The following is a 21,759-nucleotide window of genomic DNA, read 5'->3' as shown; positions in this document are numbered from 1 at the left end:
AAAGGAAGGAAGGAAGGGAGGAAGGAAGGGAAGGAGGAAGGAAAGGGCTAGTAAATGAAAGTTCATTTATATATATTAAGATAAAATAAAAATATTTAAGAAATAAATGCATAGTTTTCTATAATACTCCTTTTAACTGATTTTTTCAGGTGACCAACTACCAGTCTGAAACGGAAAATTCTACCGTATTAGGAGATAAATATACCAACTTACAAAGTGCCCAGACAGTGAATTAGACAAAAGAATGTGCGGCCACAGACCTGAAGGCTTTGTCCTCCTTTATTGCTTCTCTGGTCTTTTTTCTTTCGCTTGTTCATTTCCTGAGTTTACTGATATCCTGAAGCACCTCCTGGGAAAGGAAGGCACTATGCCAGGAATTAGGATGTGGCGAGGAGCAAGGTGGATGGCAGCAACCCCAGGGGGCTCATTTTGCCAGAGCTCCATCCCCCCCGCCTCTGCACCCACTTTCCTTCCCACCTACCCCCTAGCCTGACCCCACCTCACCTTAGCCCCATGCCACTGTAACCCCCTCAACTTTGCTTCTGCTATCTCCTTTGCCCAGAATCCCCTACCTCCGCTCTCAGTCTGCCTGAAGCCTTCCCATCCCGCATGCCACCTCTTCCTCGGAGCCTATTCTCTCCACAGGCAGAGGCAAGCCCTTCCCACTTTAACTCCCACGGGATTTCCTATGTTACTCCTTCATGAAATTTATAGGTTTCTGCCTTAGACTTAATCCCCTTCCTAATTTGCAAGGCCACTTTGGTCAATAACCAAGACTTATTCATTTGGCATCTCCACACCACCTGGTCTAGGGTCTTGTTCATAAATTCTAACTGCTGCTTTGGTTGCTAAAGTGCTACATATAAAGATTAACTAAACACAGGAGATGATCAAGAAAAAAATACCCCTTGATAGATTATGAATGTGTCTCCTTGTCCCTAAGAAACATTTTTAATTGACTACGCAAACTTCAAAGCATCTTTTATTCACCAGCTAGTTTGCAAGTAATACAATGAGATCTGCTAAAAGGAAAATTCTTTTGGAAGTTTTATTTGTTTGGGAACTTACATTCTACGGAGATTTTCCTTCCTGCTGGAAAACATCTGGATATAAAATGAAAGAAATTAAGTTTTTCCTCATATTTCTAGAAATATTATTCTTCCAGGGATTTTGTTTATTCTCACATGCCCAGATGGAGAGGTAAGGGACTATGAAGCACATGATACCTCTTTGGAAATTTCAGAATTCTAAAAGCATTATTCTCCCAATTGCATTGTAAGGGATGTGAATCTGCCTTGTCATAACCTAGGCAACAGTAAATAAGAATGACCTAAGGAATTACCCAAGATGGCCATGATTCCAAATCATTATAGCAGTTAGCCCTATGAACCAAACACATTCATAGGTGCCCAAAATTGCAAGTCTCTGAAACACAATCACTTCCAAAGAAAATAATTACACTCAGTAATGCTCTTTATGCTGTTAATGAGAGTTGGTCGGTGACCATGCTGATCCTGTGTCCTCATAGCTTTGGCTAATGTCCATTGCTTAGCATGCCACGGAAGTAGATTATGCCTCGAAGGAAATTCGTTTACTGACCTTTATAAAGGACTTGGAGAGAAGCAGGACCTCATAGTAGAGAGATCACCAGCCAGGGGGCCGAACATCCTAGGCTAACATTCAGCTTTGCCTCTTGTGAGCTATAGGACTTAGCTTCCTCATCTGCTGAGTGGGGAAAAGAATATACTTAGCAGGGTTGTGGTGAGAAATAAGTGAGATATCATAGGTAAAATGGCTTGTGCCTAGATTACTATGGATGTACTACTGAATTCCTTACTTTGGTTTGTGTTCGCTGCTCATAAAACATTTGCATACTCAACTCATTTTGAGTCTCTTAAGCTCCCTGTGAGAGAGGCAAGGCAAAGTCTATGGGTTGAATTGTCTGAAATGGCGATACTTGAGTATTGTGACCTATTAAAATAGATTTTGGATCCATCTAATATTACCCTATCTTACAGATATGGAAACTGCAGAACCCAATAGTTCTGTCTCTTGGCCGGTACGTGGTATTCCACCAAAGGGTCTGTCACCAAAGTCTTGCTCAAAATAGAAAAGACAAACACAGCAAAAGAAACGTAGGTAAAGCCTAAGAGCAGACATTGCACAGAAGAGACACAAATGGCCAATAAATGCAAAGAAATTGGGCAAGGATATAAACTAGTAATCAAGGATATAAACTAAAACAAAATGAGATGCTTTCTCCCCACCCCCATCAAATCAATAATTTTTTAATGTTACTACTCAGTGTTGAAGAAGATACAGGGACATGTATATGCTCATGCATGCTGGGTAGGTGTGTGAAGCAGTGTAACTTTTCTGAACTTAAATATGTATTAAAACCCTAAAATAGTTCAGGAGTCAGTGTCCAGGAATTTATCTAAAAACACACTTAAAGACATGAAAAATCAAAGATGCATATTACGGTATTATTTATGATATAAAATTGTAAACAACCTAAATACCCAAAATAGAGAAAATTAATTAAATAAATTTAGCAACAGCCATATATTTGGACTCTGCCCCACTAAGAAATCATGTTTTAGAAAAATATTAACGATACAAGAAATATTACATGTTTATATGAAGCAAATGAGTAGGTTTAAATGATGTATATAATTTGAATTTTGTAGTTATACACACATATAGACCTACTCATGCATTAATAAAATCTAACAAGGAATAGAAAACAGTTTTAATAATTATTCTCACTAGGGGTAAGGAAATATGCATTTTTCCTGTTTCATACTCCTTTGTATTTTCTAGATTTTCTTCAATGAACATATATTATCAGAAAAAAATTTTGCAAAATATCACTGTTTCTAAATCAAAAGATTACTTGAAGCAAAAGAAACAATTTTCCTAAAGAACAAAAAAACCATAGTCCTCATGCATCATCTTACCAGACAAAACACTATTTCAATGTGCTAACATATCAAAAAATTATGCTAAGCATTACACCAAAAACAGAGGTGCTAACCCTGTCACGTTCAGGACATGACTGAAACTGATCCAGGAATCAGCAATAGGATGTGGCAGATAAGGAAAAATAAGGATGTAGGACTTAACTTACCCATCAAACCAATGATCAGTGTCATCAAGGTAATGAACAGATGGTTCTTGAGTTCAACGATTGGAAATCTAGAAATTGGTGAAAACAGAAAGGCCAGGCAGTTGAGAAGATTCAAGTAAGGGACAGAATGGCCATCTATTAAACATATTTGTGGAGCGAAAAGGGCAAAAGATCTCTATTCCACATAGTCTGATAGCTTTTTTTGATTGCTTCTGTTGTAGACCTTCATTATTTAGCCTTCTTTTATCCTTCACCCATTCTATAATAATATGGCTCAATCCATGCAGCTTAGTTTGGGCCAACATACCCACAAATTGCCCTCCACACAACACATGCAAGATCTTTGTGTCAACCTAATCCTAGCTGATAGAATCCTCTAGTTTCATAGCCACAGTGATGACCTCGGAGGTAGGCATTGGACTCAGTCAAACCAATCTATCTTTCCTGGTATTTTATCACAGTTCTTGAGAAATATAATTATTTGGGGTTATCAGAAGCCATCTTGGTATTCATGGAGAGAAACTTCCTGAGAATTAAACCAAGCATAGGCAATGCAAAGAAAAGAAATGATAAACATTACTTGAAGTGCTGGATCCAACTATTCCTGGAGCTAGCTGCTGCTCATGAACATATTGTAGCAGTCATTTTGCAATATATGTAGATATCAAATCATTATGTTGTACACCTTAAACTTATATAGTATTATATATTGATATCGCAATAAAGCTGGGGGTGGGGAAGAACTAAATGTATACTCATTCACACAGTGTCAAGCACTGAGGAGGCACTGGGGCCACAAAGAAGATGAAGACAGTCTCTTTCCCTGTAATAAAGTGATATACAAGGTGGTCTGGGAGCCCAGGAAAAGCCTGAAATTCCCAGGAAAGCTTCACAAAAGAGAACTTATTTGGGCTGACTCTTGAGCAGAATTCTCCATTTGGACAAGGGAGTGGAGAGCTTTCCCAGGGAAAGGGAACAACAGAAGTCTAGAGGTACAGAAGAGCTCGGCATAAGCAATCAATGGCCAGAATGTCTGTGTGACTGGAACATAAGTTAATCCCATGGAGTGGTGGAGAGGAGAGGCTGTAGAATTTATGAGAAAGGGCAAGTTTTTCATTATATGAACTAATATTGTATGAAATTCAGCCAGAACGATAAGAGAGAGCATCCACATGGATAACACCAACAAGGTAGTCAGCCTCTGCTGAAATTCTTGAGCTCCTGCTCTGTGCCAGGTACTCTTCCAGGTGCCTAGTGAACAAACCAAAGATGCCTGCCCTTAAGGAGCTTATATCCTAATGCAGAGACAGACAACAATAAACCTGATAGACAAGCAAACTACATAAGAAGATAGATGATAAGCAAAAAGAAAAAAAAAGAGTAGGATATAGGACAGAGTAGGGAGGATCAGCAGTACAGAGGCTGGGGAGACAGATTTTGTGGTTCTAACTAGGGTGGTCAGGGAAGACTCCCCTGGGAAGTGAGATTCAAGCAAAGACTTGAAGTAGATAAGGGAGAAGCCAAGCAGATGCAAGAGAAGAGCTTCCAGGCAGGGAAGGAAAAAGGTCCTGAGGTTGGAAGACCAACAAGGCAGTCAGGGAGTGTGGTGTAATGTGAGCAAGGACAGAGACACAGAAAATGAGGTCAGAGAGCTGATGGGGAGCCAGATTCTGTGGGGCCGTGTGGCCACTGTAAGAACTTTGGCTTCTCCTCTGAGTTGGGAACCATGCTAATGGGAATACCCCAGTGGAGGGTCAGACATCGAAGATGGGAGAGGTAGCAGTACCCTTGAGTCAATGATGAGGATAGGGCAACACGCACAGGCAGAGGGACTGGCTGGAAATGGGAGCACAGTAGCTCTTCTGCAGGAACAGCCTGCAAGGCCTTGTCTGTAGGTGCAGATGGTAGTAGGTGGGTGGAGATGGGGTGGGAACCTGTGCACTTTCTTGTCGGACGGCTTCAATTTTCCTCAGTGAAGTAGGAACCAAGGTCATTAGCTGAGAGTGAGTGTTGGGGGAGGAAATGAGTTAACTGAGAAAACGAAAGGACCAGGAACTAAGCGTTAAGGGCCCACTAAAGGTTCATGGTCTTGAATTTAAATTGAGGCCTATCTGCATGGCTGTGTGTTTTTCCCAGTCATATTCAGGTGCACGGATGGAGGAGGAAGAGAGTTGGTTTTAACCAAGATTGTGGTTTTGTCAAATGAGTCTGAGGAAATGAGAAAGGGGCAAGGGGGTCAACAGTATATGGCAGGATCTAATTATGATGATTGAGCATGGAATTTAAGCGCAGTAAGAAGAAGAATGAGGACATCAAAGTGGTGAGGGATGTGAAAATGTGGAAGAATCAATAGAGTATGGTCCTGGTGGCCAAGGGATTGTTCAGGCTGGGGTACTACACAGAATGAGCTGGAAAGATAGGAGGTGGGGGCCAACAGCAAGCACATTACTTTGAGATTACAGAAGAGCTGTCATTTTGGCAATGGCACAGGAGTGAGTAGCTGAGGCAGGGTCGAGTAGTTAAAGAAATCACATCTGGGCTACCAGTGGTAGGGGTAAAGATTCAAGGGTCATGGGTGTTTGAAGCCATGTTGAAACTGAGAATCCCAGAGAGAATTCAAATGAAGTGAGACAGGGCCGAGCTCAGAGACTCAGGATGTGGGACACTGGACAGAAGGAGGGCAAGCAGGAAAAAGTGGTGTCCTAGAAGCCAACAGACAAATAGTCTGGAGAAGAGAAAGTCTGCCAGCAGAGTCAGAGTCCTCAGAAAGGTCAAATAAGTAAGGACCGAACATTGTCCATCAGCTTTGGCAGTAACACCTCCTCAGTGATTTTAGTAGCAGCTGGTGGAGTGAGGAAGAGGTAAAAAAAAAAAAAAAAGAAAGAAAATATCAAGGCAGCAAGTGTGGACCCCAGTCTCTTTGAAGAAGCTTGGGAGCAACTCAAGCCAGTTGTTAGACTACATCTGATGGTTACTCCCTTATGGCTATAAGCTGAGCCTACTGACAGGCCTTTCCCTAGAAATACAAAATGAAAAGAGAAAATACAAAATCATTTCATTGCTTTAAATCATGCAGATCAGCATGCATACATCTGTAAAACGCTGTTGTCAAGATAACTGACAAAGCCTCACAAGCCCATCCCTCACTTCATTCATCTATCACCTTGGTCTATGCCTGTGGGGGCCTGCCTTCTTTCTGATGCTGTTACATAACCTTAACGTAGATGAGGCCCTGACCATTTCAGACACAGTGAAACCATCACTATTTTTGGAACGGACAACTGCCCATTTGAGGAAGTGGTAGTGAAGAGGACCTGAAGCAGCAGATACAGGGATGACCATGACCCAACATCCAACATGCGAGATAGGCCACTGACAGTCCCAGTTGGACCACAGATGGCCTGAAGAATTATACATATATATATGCTTTAAGGGTCTACTACCCACTTATGTGAGAAACAGAATGAAAACATAAACCACCTATTTCATAGGGTTGTTGGAGAATATATTATTAGTAACTACATAATATGCTAAGGGAAAGTAAAGCATTATAAATATTTTAGTTATTCTAGGTCTTTTGAAACCTTCTTGGGCATTGACTCAGTTTAAACTATAAATAAGGAGAACCTATTTCATCTAAGTTACTGACAAAGGTATATAGGGTGGCTTCCGTGATGCAATGAGCACTGGGTATTATTTAAGACTGATGAATGACCTCTACCTCAGAAACCAATAATACATTATATTTAATTAATTGAATTTAAATTAAAAATGAAAATAAATATAAATTTGTAAAAAAAAAATAGGGTGACTTCAAAATGTTCAATGGAATTATTCTCAAAGTGTTATATGTAACACAATCACTAATAATAGCCCTATGTCTGGGTACCCTAAGAAATTCAATAGATAACAGACATCCTAGATGAACTCTGCATTATCTCTCTTTGATAGATGAGAAGGTAACGTAAACGGTCCAATTTCACATACCTGTAAGTGCCAGAACCAAGATCGGAACATAGGTCTATTTGACTGCAGTGCTGGTAGTGGGTAAAATCTGAAGGCAAGCTCTATGTGTGTCATGCTCTCTCCAACTACCACTGGAGACATTCACATTGGAGTAGTGATGCATCCCAAACAGAGACCTGAGTTAATCAATGCAGGTGGAGAAGAACGAAAACCCTAGATAGGAATGTCTTCCAGTCCAGAATGTCTTAAACACTCAGCCTCTTTTTTTCTCAAATGTGTTCAGTTTGCACAACCACACTTGTTACCTGATTTTTTTCTCTGTAACCTTTGACACTGTAGCTATTATGTGTCATGCTGTGGACATCCTTGGGTTCATCTTGTTGTGAACTCTCTGTGCTGCTTGAACTTGGATGTCTGTTTCCTGCTCCAGGTTAGGGAAGTTATCAGCTATTACTTCTTCAAATAAATTTTCTGCCCCTTTTCTCTCTTTTCTCCTTTGGGACCCTTATCATGAAAATATTTGACTGCTTGATGTCGTCCAAAAGATCTCTTGACCTATCCTCATTTTTAAAATTCTTTTTTCTTCTTGCTGTCCAGCTTGGGGGCTCTCCATAGCCTGTCTTCCAGATTGCTGATGCACTCCTCTGTATCCACCAACCTACTGTCGATTTCCCCTGGTGTATTTTTCATTTCAGTTCTTGTCTGCGATTCTGCTTCCTTTTTATATTTTCTCTCTGTTGAAGTTCTCACTGAGTTCTTCCACTCTTCCCTCCAGCCCAGTGGGCATCTTTACAATCATTAAACTCTTTATCAGGGGCATTGCTTATCTCTGTTTCACTTAGTTCTTTTGAAGTTTTTGTCTTGTTCTTTCATTTGGAGCATATTCCTCCATCTTCCCATTCTGCTTCACTTTCTGTGCTTGTTTCTGTGAATTAGGCAGAGCAGCTACTTCTCCTAAACTTGAAGGAATGGTCTTGTGTATAGTTGTCCCCTGTGTACACTGTGTGTGTCTGGTGACTCTGACTGGCTGGCTGGAGCTGTGGCTGGTATAGGCTGGGGGTCCAGGGGCACTCTGTGCTGGGATTGCCCTGGTGTGATGGCCAGAGTTGAAGTGGGCATGGGCCAGGGATTCCTGGAGATCTCCAGACAGAATACACCCTGGCAGGATAGTTGAGGCTGAAGTGAGCGCAAGCTGCTGTGTCCGACGGCTTTCTGCACAGGGGGCACCCTGGCAGCGCAGCTACAGCTGCAGCAGGTATGACCCAGGAGGTCTCTGTGCCAAAGGTGCCCTAGCGAGCCATCTGGAGCAGAAGTGGTGCAGACATGGAGTATTCCAGGGTGCCTTGTGCCTGTGTCACCTTGGTGTCACAGCTGGAGCTGTAGTGAGCACGGACCAGGGGTAGCGCCGTGTGTGCCTCACTGGGGCTCACTGAGGCAGCCTTCTGGCTGGGACACTCGGAATCCTGCTCCCGGCCACACTACCCACTATCAAGGTGGAGGTGGAAGTAAACCATGGCGCTCACCAACCCCTCTGACCCCGAGATAGTTCCACCAGCTACCTCACTGTTGGCAGGGTCCTAGGCCTGGTTCCTCTCTTTTCTAGTTGATCGTTCAAAGCCCGACTTTTTCTCTGTTCCCCAGAGCCTCCGGGCTCCGCCCTGCCAGGGTGCTGAGGCGGCAGGCTGTGCCCTAGCGCAGACGAATCTGCCCACCTCCCTTAGTCCTGTCGCCGCATGGTGGTCTCTAGTGTCGGGGGTGTGGGCTCCCTTCCGCGCAGGTCGCAGACTCTTGCGGTGCTCCGTGTGGTCACCCAATCCTTGGTTGTGCAGAAGCTGTCCAATCAGCCCTCAGTTCTTCGGGAGGAACCACTCTATACAGAGGGTTAGGATTGGTGCGCCCCTGGCAGGGGCGGGTTCGGGTCTTCCTACGTCGCCATCTTGGACCAGATAAAACCGCTTTTAAAAACATTCTCCTCCCCGGCCATGCCCTGTCAAATGGACTTCCCGCCGCTCCTGAAATTGTCTTCAGCTGACGCGTGGACTTTTTCCCATTTGTTTTCATTGTGTAAGTCATAGTGAGCTAGATTGATTCATCATGGAAATCCCATTTGTTTTCAGCAAGCTAGGGTGTTGGACCACGTGATAGACTGGAACCCGCTCCCAGGAGCCACCGCAGCTGTGCGCACGCTGCTGACACTCCTTTTGCCCTTTCACCTTTGGGCACGTGCTTTGCTAAGCCCATTCGGGTCATCAGGCGCACCTGGCCTCACAGTGGCAGGGTGACAGGCCGTGTCCTTGGCCTTGTCAGTGCTCAATGGGCTCCTGAGTTTTATGCATAACAGCAATGGGTTGTTACTCCAATTAAGTCCGCAGCTATTTGAATGGCTTCTCTGGGAGGAGGGTGAGCACAATATGTAATTTCAGATTTTTTTTGAGGAGTTTCAACCCTGCCATGAACTAAATCATTTTATCAGTTTTTTTAATTTTTTTTTTCACTTGTCCCATTAAACTACAGAACTGGAACATACTCATGAATGGTTTCTTTCTGCTTTTACCCAAGGAGTTCCTGACATAACAAAAACTGGTAATTAACTGGCTCGGAGACTTTTACAATAGCCTCTTTAAATAAGTTCCAGTGCGTGGCCCGGCAGTCCCGACTCCACACTGCTGATAGCGCCGCAATGCACCCGCCATTAAACAAGCTCTCTCTTCACGCCCTGGTCCCCCCAGCTCCTGGCCGCACTGTCTTGCTGCTTGGAAGAGCCCTCCTCTCTCCAGTTTCCCTCCTTAACTAGGCCATTCTCCGTGTGTGATTCCTCCCTTACTGCTTCCACCAGGCTCTGCACTCCCCAAAACGGTGATCCTGCCGGCATCGCAGGACATGACCTGGGGTGGCCGATGTTTCCTGGAAATGTGGCTGCAAGGATTGAGCCAAGGAGAACGCCACCTTGCCATTGGCTCTCACAATAAGAGGTTATCGCACCGTAATCTGTCCCTCCTCTTCCACTTCCCCTGCCAGCCTTGGCAAGGACAACACCAATGCCTTTCCGCAAATAATCCAGTGAGTTCAACACATTTACACAAAACCCCCTGAGTGGTTTTTCTGAAAGTTTCCAGATTTGCCCGCACTACCCGCACCTCCTTGTCCACAAAGCAGCCAGAACGTTCTTTGAAAATGTAAGGTGTGCGCCCCTCCCGAAGGTTCCCATTGCCCTTGGAATGAGTCAAATTCCTTACCGAGACAGCATTACCCGGGACAAGCCTACCTGACCCGGCTCATCTCTTCTGGGAGTGCTTCCCCGACCCCCAACTGCAGGCATGCGCACATGCACACACGCACACAGGACCAGTCGTTCTGTCACATCCTCCAATTTTATTTTATTATTTTTTAAAGATTTTATTTATTTATTTGAGAGAGAGAGAGAGCGGGGGGGGGGGGGGGGGGGAGANGGGGGGGGGGAGAGGGAGAAGGAGGCTCCCTGCTGGGCAGGGAGCCAGATGTGGGGGACTTGATCCCAGAATCCTGAGATCATGACCTGAACCGAAGGCAAACTCTTAACCAACTGAGCCACCCAGGCATCCCTCCAGTTTTATTTTTTTAATTTCAATCTTCCTCTACAATTACTACTGCAATCCTTTATTTACTGGGACTTGTGTTTCACTCATACAATGGAAGCCCCTCTCAAAGCAGGGACCTCATTTATCTTGTCATATCTACTCTATCTGGCACGTAGAAGATGCCCAGGGAAAGTTTCTCAAATGAAGTTGTTTGTGACAGGAGCTATGCTAGACACTAAAACTATACCGATGACCAAGTGCCTGCTGTCTGGGATCCACAATCTAGAGCAGGAAACAGACAGAAAAATACCACTTAAGTCAAGAACACTTGGAAAGTGCAGTGGTGATACACTGTGGTGAAGCTCTGCATGGAAGCAAAGCCCTGCCTTCGGATTAAACCACCACGGCATCTCCAGAGCAGGGACAGGTGATCTTTGGCAGAGATTTGGTTCTGAGACCGAGTGACTGTGCCCGAAGTTAAACACCGAAAACCAAACTGAAAAGAAGGTGGTTCCTGGTTAAATACACCAACCCTGTTACTAACTCACCCTGCTGTGCAAATTTATTAAAGCAGTCTCCAAATAAACAAGTCCTAAAACTAATCAGGAAGTGGAAAAACATAAAAATAATCCCCAGCCCACAACACACACCCATGAAAACAAGAAATAAAGAAAAATGTTCTATATAAAACCCATGGGGCCAAACTCTGTCCTCAATTAGTGGTGCAGGCTGCCAGCTGAAGTCAATGGAGGTTTTCAGTCCAATAATAGAGGCAGGATTTGGGTCCCCCTATGCATTGCATTCATTTTTAGGTAATAAATCAGGAATGTCAAGTGGGTGTGCATTGGCCTTGCTGACATGGTAATTAAACCGAACAGTACTATCTTCCACACTGAGATCCACTGGAGCTCATAGCAACCAAGGAGGTTCTGGTGTGTGTGTGTGTGTGTGTGTGTGTGTGTGTGTGTGTGTGTGTGTGTGTGTGAAGAGATATCCTTGCACGGGCTGTGTTGGACATCACTGGGTGAGGGGAGAGAACTCTGCCAGCCAAAGCCAGGCCTATGTCCCACCCAGGACTGGCTACATAATTTGTGGCCCTCAGGGCAAAATGGAAGTGCCCCACGTTCAAAAATAATTCAAAATTTCAAGAAGGTGACAACAAAACATTAAGCCAAATCCAGGGCCCTTTAGAGTACAAGGTCCTGAAAGGCTGCACATTTGCTCACCCATGAAGCTGGCCCTGACAGCAGGAATAATTCTGGAAAAGAAGCTTGGGATCAGGTTTAAAGCTCTCCATCAGTATCAGAGCTGATAATTTTGAGCATTTCCCATGTGCAAGGGAACTATTTATTCTAAGTACTTTACATATATTAACTCCTTTATTCCTCACAATAAGCCCATAAGAAAAGAAGCCTAATTATCCCCATTTTCTGTTAAAAAAATCAGAGCTGCTGAGGTCATACAGCTTGAAAGTAACCATGCTGAGATTTGAAGCCACAGAGAGGGATCTTAACCACCTTCTCGCCTTGTTAGTCAATGCACATGCCATTCCATGTTTCTCTCATTCTCACATTCACCTATGTCTCTTGAGACCCATTCTCATCACAATCAGGGACTAAGTTCAAATACCCACTTGGTGGCTTGCTACTTGTGAGGCCTTATGCAGCCTTGAACGAGTACCTTGACCACTCCCAGCTTCCTCATCTGAGTAAAAGGGATTAAAATAGTGCATATCTGGGGCGCCTGGGTGGCTCAGTCGTTAAGCGTCTGCCTTCTGCTCAGGGTGTGATCCTGGCGTTCTGGGATCCAGCCCCGCATCAGGCTCCTCGCTGGGAGCCCGCTTCTTCCTCTCCCACTCCCCCTGCTTACGTTCCCTCTCTCACTGGCTGTCTCTCTGTCTGTCAAATAAATAAATAAAATCTTAAAAAAAAAATAGTGCATATCTCTTAGTGTTGTTGTAAGAACTTACCGAGTTACTTGAAATGAAGTGTCAGGTGCATAGAAAGTACTAACAAATGTTAGCTGCATCATGCAAAGGGACTTGTATCCAGAATATATAAAGAACTCTTAAAATTCAACAAGAAAAAGACAACCCAATTAAAAGTCAGCAAAGCATTTTAAATATTTATCCAAAGAAAATATATAGATGACCAATAAGTACACAAAAACTTGTTCAACATCATTAGTCATCAAGGACATGCAAATCAAAATCACACTGTGATACCATTTCACACCTGCTAAGATGGCTAAGATCAAAAGGATATACAATAACACGTGCTGGTGAGGATCTGAAACAATTGGAAGCCTCATTTTTTTTTAAGATTTTTTTTATTTATTTGACAGAGATAGACAGCCAGCGAGATAGGGACTACAAGCAGGGGGAGTGGGAGAGGAAGAAGCAGACTCCCAGCAGAGGAGCCTGACGTGGGGCTCCATCCCAGAATGCCAGGATCACGCCCTGAGCCAAAGGCAGACGCTTAATGACTGAGCCACCCAGGCGCCCCAGGAAGCCTCATTTTTTGCTGGCAGGATGATAAATGGTGCAACTGCTTTGGGAAACAACCAGGCAAATCCTCAAAAAGTTAAGTAGAGTTTGTATGTGAGCCAGCAATTCCATCATAGGCCTGTACCCCAGAGAAAGGAAGACATATATCCATGCACAACTTCGTACACTAATGTTCATAGCATTATTTGTAACAGTCAAAAAAGTGAAAATAACCAAAAATGCCCATCAACATATCAGATGCATAGATAAAATATGGTTTATTCACACAATGGAAGATTATTCAGCAAGAAAAAGGAATGAAGTACCCATGCATGCTACAACGTGGATTAATCATGAAAACATTATGCAAGTAAGAGAAGCCAGCCACAAAGACCACACATTGTAGGATCTTATATATATGAAATGTCTAGAATAGACAAATCTGTAGAGACAGAAAGTAGATTAGTGGTTGCCAAGAGTTGGGGGAAAGGAGAAATGGGGAGTGATTGCTAATGTGTATGGGTTTCTTTTGGGAGTGATGAAAACATTCTAAAATTAGGTAGTGCTGATGGTTGCACACTGTAAGTATATGAAAAACTGCTGAAATCACTTTAAAAGGGCAAATTTTACGGTACGTAAATTATATCCCAATAAATCTGTTATTAAAAACAAAACTCCCAAATTCTAATGAGGTCAGTTTCATTTCCCCTGTTTTGTGGGCAAAGGAAGTGAGGTTCAGAGTGGGTGAATAACTTGCTCAGGGTCAAAGAGCAAGGCAGTAGGGGCTTCGATTTCAACCTCCATGCTTCTCATTTCCACCTCTATGCCTTCACAAACTGCCAGCAAAGCTTTGGAAATGAGAAAAATTCCTCCTCAAAAGAAGGAAGAGACTCAGCCACAGCTGGCTTAGATCTGGGGTCACTTAATGCAATCCTCATTTCCCATGTCTTTTACCACCAGCTTGATCCTAGGTCCCTGGCAGATGGGCGTGTGGCAAGGCACACAGGAAGCCTATGAAAGGTCATAAACCTTATGTCAGTGTGACCACCGACCCAGACTGTGGCCCACTGGCTCCGATCGAGAAGTCTATCCCAACAATTGATAGTAATGGCAGAGGTTCAATTCAATTGCTCACAAATCCCCATCCATCATTAGGACAGCAGAATGACAGCCCTGGCCTTCCTGAAAGACCTAGCCTTTCACATTCACGGGCTTAATGCAAGTAGATGGTCCTCTCATCCTTAATGATTCCCCATTTCGGAGCACTGAAGCTTCTCCTGAAGGAGCACCCAATATATACTCCTATCATTTATTGTACATTGTATTTACTCTGTGCTATATATCATAATTATCTGCTGACCTATCTTCCTCTACTCCCTCTTCAGTGTGACTCTTAAAGGAAGACTGTGTTCTATTCATTTGTAGATTTTCCATACCAAGGAAACTTCCCATCACTTATTAATAAAAGTTCTGTTTACACTTCCTGAGTGTGCACTCTGTGCCCGGCTCTGGGCTAAAGTTTTACAAGCCTGATCATATTTTGATTCTCCCAACAACCCTAGGAGTATCACAACCTCAAGTTTACAGCTAGCAAGTGGCAGCCCAATAAATCTCTTTGAATTTCTCTGGACTTCATTTTTTTTTTAAGATTTTATTTATTTATTCGACAGAGATAGAGACAGCCAGCGAGAGAGGGAACACAAGCAGGGGGAGTGGGAGACGAAGAAGCAGGCTCATAGCAGAGGAGCCTGATGTGGGGCTCGATCCCATAATGCCGAGATCACACCCTGAGCCGAAGGCAGACACTTAACCGCTGTGCCACCCAGGCGCCCTCTGGACTTCATTCTTGGTCATTGTGAATATTCTTCTTTCTGGTTCACAGACGCAGTAAAGGCAGGGGCTATATTTTCACTGATTTAGACCATGTTGTATACAGCTGGCAAACAGAGATGCCAGGCAGAGTGGTGTCAACTAGAACACAACAGATGAACAGCATACTCGTGGATTTGCTCATAAACACCCTCCCAGTGGTCAGCTGCCTAAATTCCAATCTTCCCATTCAGAAGGCAAGTTTATACAATATTCCGCTTGAGAAGGACCTTTGTTAAAATTTCTGTTTCTCTACTAAAGCCAAGTGAGAAAAGGTGCTGTGTTTTCAAAGTCTGAGGAATTTAGTTGAATGCCTTTCTTTTTCTTTTTGATAGAGGTTGGAGTTTCCCACCATTTGGAGTTATTTCTCTAACTGCAGGCTGTGGTACCTGCAGTCTGACAGTTGGTAACAACTTTCTGGAATTTAGGTGATCACTTTCAGTGACTAAGGCAAATTATTAAAAATGGGACCGTTGTTCCTCTCTCTTTGCAACTGGCTGGTTAAAGAATTTAAGGTGCTTTACCTCCATTCCAAGCACTCATAATGTTGATTTTTAAAACCAGCTATCCACTTCCAAATGCATCAGCCAGGACTTGAAAAGGAATATCCTCGAGTTCTTTCTTTGTGATGTCAGCATAGATAGGATTCCCACACCTTATCATCTCTCCATAGCATTCAGAAAGGCCCATTTTAATGGGCCTTCCAGTTTCAACTTCACACTTGGGGACAGAATTTAAGACATCAGTTCTCACTGGCATGTACATGAGAATAACTAAGTAAGGCATAAAATATCTCCATGGCCACCTTCTGTTGCCTTGGCCCGATGCTCTATTGTAAATTACCGTTTGTACCCCATGCAACCAGGTCACCAAGACTTTGATGTCCTTGTCTGTTCCCACCTAACCTTACCACCATCTGGAAAGAGGTGTTTTCTTATTATGATAGATTTTGTTGAGGGCGGAGAATGAAGTTTCTACTTCTGTGTTAGTTTTGGCTTGGGATATGTATTTGTTTTGCTTTATTTCATTTGGCAGAGGGAGATTTATGAAATGGAGGTTTATGAAAAAACTTCTTTTTTTTTTTTACTTGTTGCCCTCTTATCTTGGACTCTGCCTCTCTCCCACCTCCTGGTGCTCTATGTTTCCTAATATCCTTGCCCCCAGTAACTCAGTTCCCCTCTCCTACCTGCTGGCTGTCCTAAGCCTATACATAGCCCAAGGAAAAAAATGGGGACATGGGAGAAGAGAATGTTTGATGTTGGTCAAGATCAGAGCAGGCTGGGTTAGTTTGGCAAAGCCATGAGCTGTTGGAACCTAAGGTAAGCCAGATGCCAGCCAGAGACCCTCAGATCTTTGTGGGTATGAAGAAAATTGTCCAAAACCACCTCACCCATTCTGTGGCCTTTGGAAACCCCAAGCTTTGCTCCAAGTCTCTGCTCATCCCGGGGCCCCCTCCTCAAGGTCTTTGGCTGCAACTTCTTAACTGCCTCCTCCCCCCCCACCCCCCCAACCCTACAATGAATGCAGTACTTTCTTCATTTTCCATAATCAAAAGGTGAAACTCCCCTATCCAACTCTTTTACAGGTTTATAAACTTTACCAAAATGTCCCAGGCAGGTTTACCCCCTCTCTCCTTCCTCCCACGTCTGCTCTTACTCACCCAATTCCTGATTTCCACCCACCCAGCTCCAAACTTTTCTCCATTTATCACACAGAGCGGCTTCCTTTCCCCTCAGGGCCAGTTCAGACACCTCTCTCCAAGCACCCATCAAGACATCTCTTTAACCAAAGATACTTCTCCCCTCAAAAACACTCTGTTGCCAATTATAATAATAAAAATTTCTCCACCCCATTCCTCTGGGAAATCCTGGTGTTGTTCAGAAAATGGGAGGAGGTCATGTTCTGCTGAGATGCTGTTGGGAACAAGATGAATTTAGGTAATAGTGAGGACAGGTGGGCAGGGATTGAACAGGTAGAATAAGATTTGGACTGCACAGATACCAAATAAGGAAGGGGAAAGAGAAAGAGAGGGAGAGAAGAGGTATTCAAGGAGAAGAAAAATCAGTGGTTGGAGGTCTGTGGGAAAACTTAGGTGACAGAGACATCAAGGCAAGGGCAGCAGGAAAATCCCTGGGGCTAGGGACTTCTTCTCAGAACTACTTCTCAGCTCTGTAGACAAGGGCTCACTCCCAGTGAAGGTGGGATCTACGCCTCCCAGAACACTGTCCTGAGCCACGGGTAGGCCCTGCTGTAGAAATGGGTCATTCGACAGCTCAGCCTCCAACTTAAGACCCTGGAGTCTTACAAGAGGCTCAGAGTACTTTTGTTTCCCTTGGCATCATGCCCTCCCTGCAGCCTCATGAGCTGACTTCAGCAACACTTGAGTTCCCTCACTGTAGGTGAGGAATGTGTTGGGTTCAAATCCTGATTGAACAATTAACTAGCTATGTTACCATAGGCAATTACTTTTGAGTCTCAGTTTGAGTCTCAATTTCTTCGCCCATCAGATAGAGACAGTGACAGCCGCCTTACAGGCGTTCTGATGAGGACTAGAGACCATCTATAAAAGGCACAGGGCTTGACATATAGTGGTGCTCAGTAAAGGGCAACTGGTTACATATATGAATGTGTATAAATAATTAATGTTTAATTATCATTGCAAACAATAATGAATGTAATGTCCCATTAATTTTGTTGTAAGTTTTACTGAACTATGATCAGTGGTGTGTTGATAAATACATACCACTGATTATAGCTAAATGACAACCAGACTGGGGGAGGGGAAGCCTGATTGGAGCATTGGCTGACTTCCCATCGTGTCACTACTCCCATCACGGTCAATTTCGAACGACCAATGTGATGTCACTGAGCAGGGAGCTGGGAAGAGACTAAGGCTGTCCTGCACATCACTGACTATAATGCTCCAGTCTGCACAGATGTGTTCAGACATCACATATCGATGCTCACACATTACAATTATGCACTTACAACTTAAAACAAGAGGAACTATTGTAGAATATTCGTACTAAATCAAGAATTGCCTCTTAACAGGAAGCAGGGATTGTCCCTTTAGATCTCCATATTCTCCCAGTTCCACATTGTGCCCCTTCTTGTCAGCATGTGTTTTCATGCTTTTTAAAGACAGAAACCCCCCTAGGGTGCATACACACATGCATGCACGGGCTTTGAGCTTTTCCACCCTTTTCTCTGACGATCTACATAAATATGGATTATATTTGAAAATCAGCCTTGACTAAACTAAACTCCTCTAATAGCTTGTAACATCAATTTAATGATCGATAAAATAAAGGAACATTACATTCTCGTTCACTTAAACCCTAAGCCGTTTTAATTGTTCTACAAAACAAAACAAAACAAAACAAAAAAACCAAAAACTAGTTTCTCCCTGTAATTATCAATGTATTTCCATCACCCCAGAAAATAAAAAGTCTCCTTTCAGGGGCATTTTTAACACCTGTAAATCCCCCAGACGTTGAATGAGTCTGTGAGAGTAGAGAGAAAAACGTTTATTTTATAGTCTGGCAGTTTCTCGGTTTGCTTTTTTATTTTTTAAATCCTTTCATTGTATTTTTGATTAGTAGTGGATAAATAATGTTTGGATTAAAAATCCCTACTGTATGATTATACTCAACACTCCTGCTACCAGTTTCCCACATTGAAAAGTTAATGAACAGACATCTAGGTCTCAATGTAAGAACCATGACAGTCATACCTAGAACAGGAAGGAGCCAGAGGGTTCCTCTTACCCCAACTTCTACTTGGTAAAGGAGCACACTGAGGTACAGAACGGCACCATGATTTGCCCACTTGGTGTCGTATGGACTTTTACACTATGCTAGTCCACCCTCCAGACCCTCACCCCCACTACACACACATACGCACACGCACATACATACAAGGTGGGATGTATAGTTACAAAATTCAGCAGAAGCCATAACATTGGATATGCCCCCCCAAAATACAAAAGTAGGAATTTTAATAATTATTTAAGAAATATTTATTGGACACCTACGATATGTGGGGTACTGCCAACTTGATACGATCTGTGCTTAAGCTTTGATGCAAACTCTTTTCCTTAAGCTCCTATGACACTAGTGTAACGTGCAGGCCTCCCAGATGTTGACTTATCCATTGTGCTCACCAGAAACTCGACCGCAAAAAACCATGAGGTTTGGATTTACATTGATAACAAAACCTGGTGATTTTGCTCTCTGCTGTTTCTTTGCTTAACTCTGGACTTTATCAAGACAACAGAGGATTTGTGGGAATGAGCAAACCCTTATTGTGGAAGAGGAACACCGGATGGCTTGCTAGGCAGTTAACCGAAACAGGATTATGGCCATAAATTGTTTTTTCCCCTAAGTCATGCCACCAACTGCAAAAGAATGGTTCTTGAATGAGACAGGTCTGGGAACATACCCAGCTCCAGCACTTACCTGCCGGGGGAACTTCAGCAAGTCACTGTACTCCTCTGAGCCTGTTTCCTCATCTGAAAAAAATGGGAACAATCACATTTAGTGCAGAGTCTTGTCAGGAGACAAAATTTAACCCCCTAGGCAGCAGAGCAGCCCACAGGGTAATCACCCTACACACGTGAACTCCCTTTCCTTTCATCTTCCCTACCCATCCCGATGGAAGGGGATGTGTAAGAGAATGGGAATTCGGGGAGACCACAAACAGGAGGGGATGGAAGCAAAAACAAAGGGGCAAGGAATGGAAAAAGAATGGCCTAGATATGGAACCCCAAGAATAAGAAAGGGAGAGAATGCAGTGAAGAGCAAAGGGGGCTCAGAGCCCTCCTTAGGCGATGTTAACCCCCAAAGGTTTCAGAAAGCCTCAGGGAAGCTTTAAGCCTTCTCTGACCAAACGCTGAAGGTCACGTGATGGCACTTCCACTGTGTCCTACTAGCGTAAACAAGTCACAAGGACATCCCTGCTTCAAAGAAGGGGCATTAGATTCCTCCTTGAAGTCAGAGTGCAAAGGCACATTTTAGAAGACAGGTGGGATAGGGTATCCTCAGAAAATACAATCTACAGCTGGGGACCTGGGACAAACACCTCTGCTCGTCTTCCCACACTATGGTACCTAAAACACCCAATTACAGCTGTGAGGCCAAAGCACCTTTGAGAGAGTCTGTGCTCTGATCTAAAAGTGTTTGTTCACTCAGTTCAATCCCGAATGCCCACTTCCAGCCATCTGGGTCAAAGGTTGGTAGTTGACTCTGGCAGGGCCAGTAGGGTAGCAATTTGGGACATCAGTCTACAGAAGGGTCTAAAATAACACTTGGACCTTAAAAAGTCTCTGGAAATGTAAGAATACAAAGAAAATTTCATAGATCAGAGGTCCTCTAAGGAAGCATGCTATGTATCATTGGAACAAATAACTCAGTGAGGTCTCAGAGGTGGGAAATGAGACTCAAAAGGAGGCATGTTTAAGGAACAACAGAGTGCCTTCCTCTGAAGTGCCTTCTCGGGAGGGTGCGCTTTCCTGGGTGGGTTATGCTTTCCTGGGGGGATTACACACATCTCAAAGCTCAATGGCTTGCGAGTAGAAAAAAGGCAGATGTTGCCATTAGAAGCCCTTCATGTCTGCCCATCCCTTGTGTGAATTTCAGCCTCTCATCTAGAAAAATAGTAAACAGATCATTAAAAGGTGGTATGTCACTGTCTTGGCCTTGGGCTCCAGATCCATTACTCTGAGCATTCCTGCCAAAGTAACCGTGGCTCAAGGTTGGGTGATGTTCTCCTTGTTGGAGCAGTGGGTTTGAGACTCAGAGCAGGTCTGCCTTCCATAGACTTTGTTCTCTGGGGTTCACTTTGCATTTGGGAAGATTTCACCCCAATCTGGAGCCATCTTTTTTAAATAGGGACAATAATAATACTCCTCTCCATAGCACTAGAGTATAAATGAGATGAGATAATGCACACTGGCAGTCAGAGCCTACTGGAGATCACGTTATTGCTATTGCCATGGTGGTGGGGAGGGGGTGTTCTCATCCCTCTTCCTAAATACTTGCCTGGCTGCCTCCCCAGCCACAGCACAGTTTCAGAATGGCATGGGGTTGATCAGTGTCACTGCCACCCTTACGAAACTTTCCCTGTCTACAAAGAGTTTGGCTAATAGTTCTCAAATTAAATAAAACACAAAAGATAATCTCCCATCTCAGAACACACAGTACTTGATATTGCAGATCAGGGAGCTTGCATTCTCCCGGAACCATTCTTTCTACCGTAGCAACAGAGGCATTTTCAAATAAATATAAATTCCAATAGGGGCCATGCCAAGACCCAGTTGTGACAAAGTGACCAGCCAAGCCAGTGGAGTTATTAGGAATTATCTCTTGAGAGAACTAAATGTGAAAACTATGTAATGCTTGAACTTCACCTATAAGCGTGGTTTTCTTTAGGATTTGGGGTGAGTCACCTAACTTCAGGTGCCTGAATGTATTCAGGAGTCAGACCACCCGGGCTTCTCTTAGGAAGTATGAGATGGGCCAAAGGGCTCCCCTGAAGGTGCCCCAGAGGAGATCCCTCCCCACCCCGTATCTCCTGCTCGCTCACCCCTTTGCAGATGTAAACATGCCACAAAATGGGGCAAGACGACTGTGAACCAGCTTTGCAGCTGCTTCATTACTCTGCTAATATCAATATTAATTTTTGCAGGCTTCCTTTTTCAGAGCATTGGGCTGAAGGTACAATTTGTACAGAGCCTGGTGTTTGGGAAGGGGAGT

The 21,759-nt window shown here is 43.7% G+C and overlaps 1 long non-coding RNA gene across 1 annotated transcript; it reads right to left on the bottom strand.

Moving 5' to 3' along the window:
- Positions 1 to 1,615: 1,615 nt before the first annotated feature.
- On the bottom strand, positions 1,616 to 19,514 carry LOC117796339. Its single transcript, XR_004620745.1, has 3 exons — positions 19,465 to 19,514; positions 3,131 to 3,198; positions 1,616 to 1,722 (listed from the first exon to the last, which is right to left on the bottom strand). It is a non-coding gene; the product is annotated as an uncharacterized LOC117796339 (long non-coding RNA).
- Between the last annotated feature and the right edge of the window lie 2,245 nt (positions 19,515 to 21,759).

This window comes from Ailuropoda melanoleuca, chromosome 2 (genome assembly GCF_002007445.2).
Source record: "Ailuropoda melanoleuca isolate Jingjing chromosome 2, ASM200744v2, whole genome shotgun sequence".
In the NCBI taxonomy this organism is placed as follows: domain Eukaryota; kingdom Metazoa; phylum Chordata; class Mammalia; order Carnivora; family Ursidae; genus Ailuropoda; species Ailuropoda melanoleuca.
This window is presented reverse-complemented; position numbering and strand designations above follow the sequence as displayed.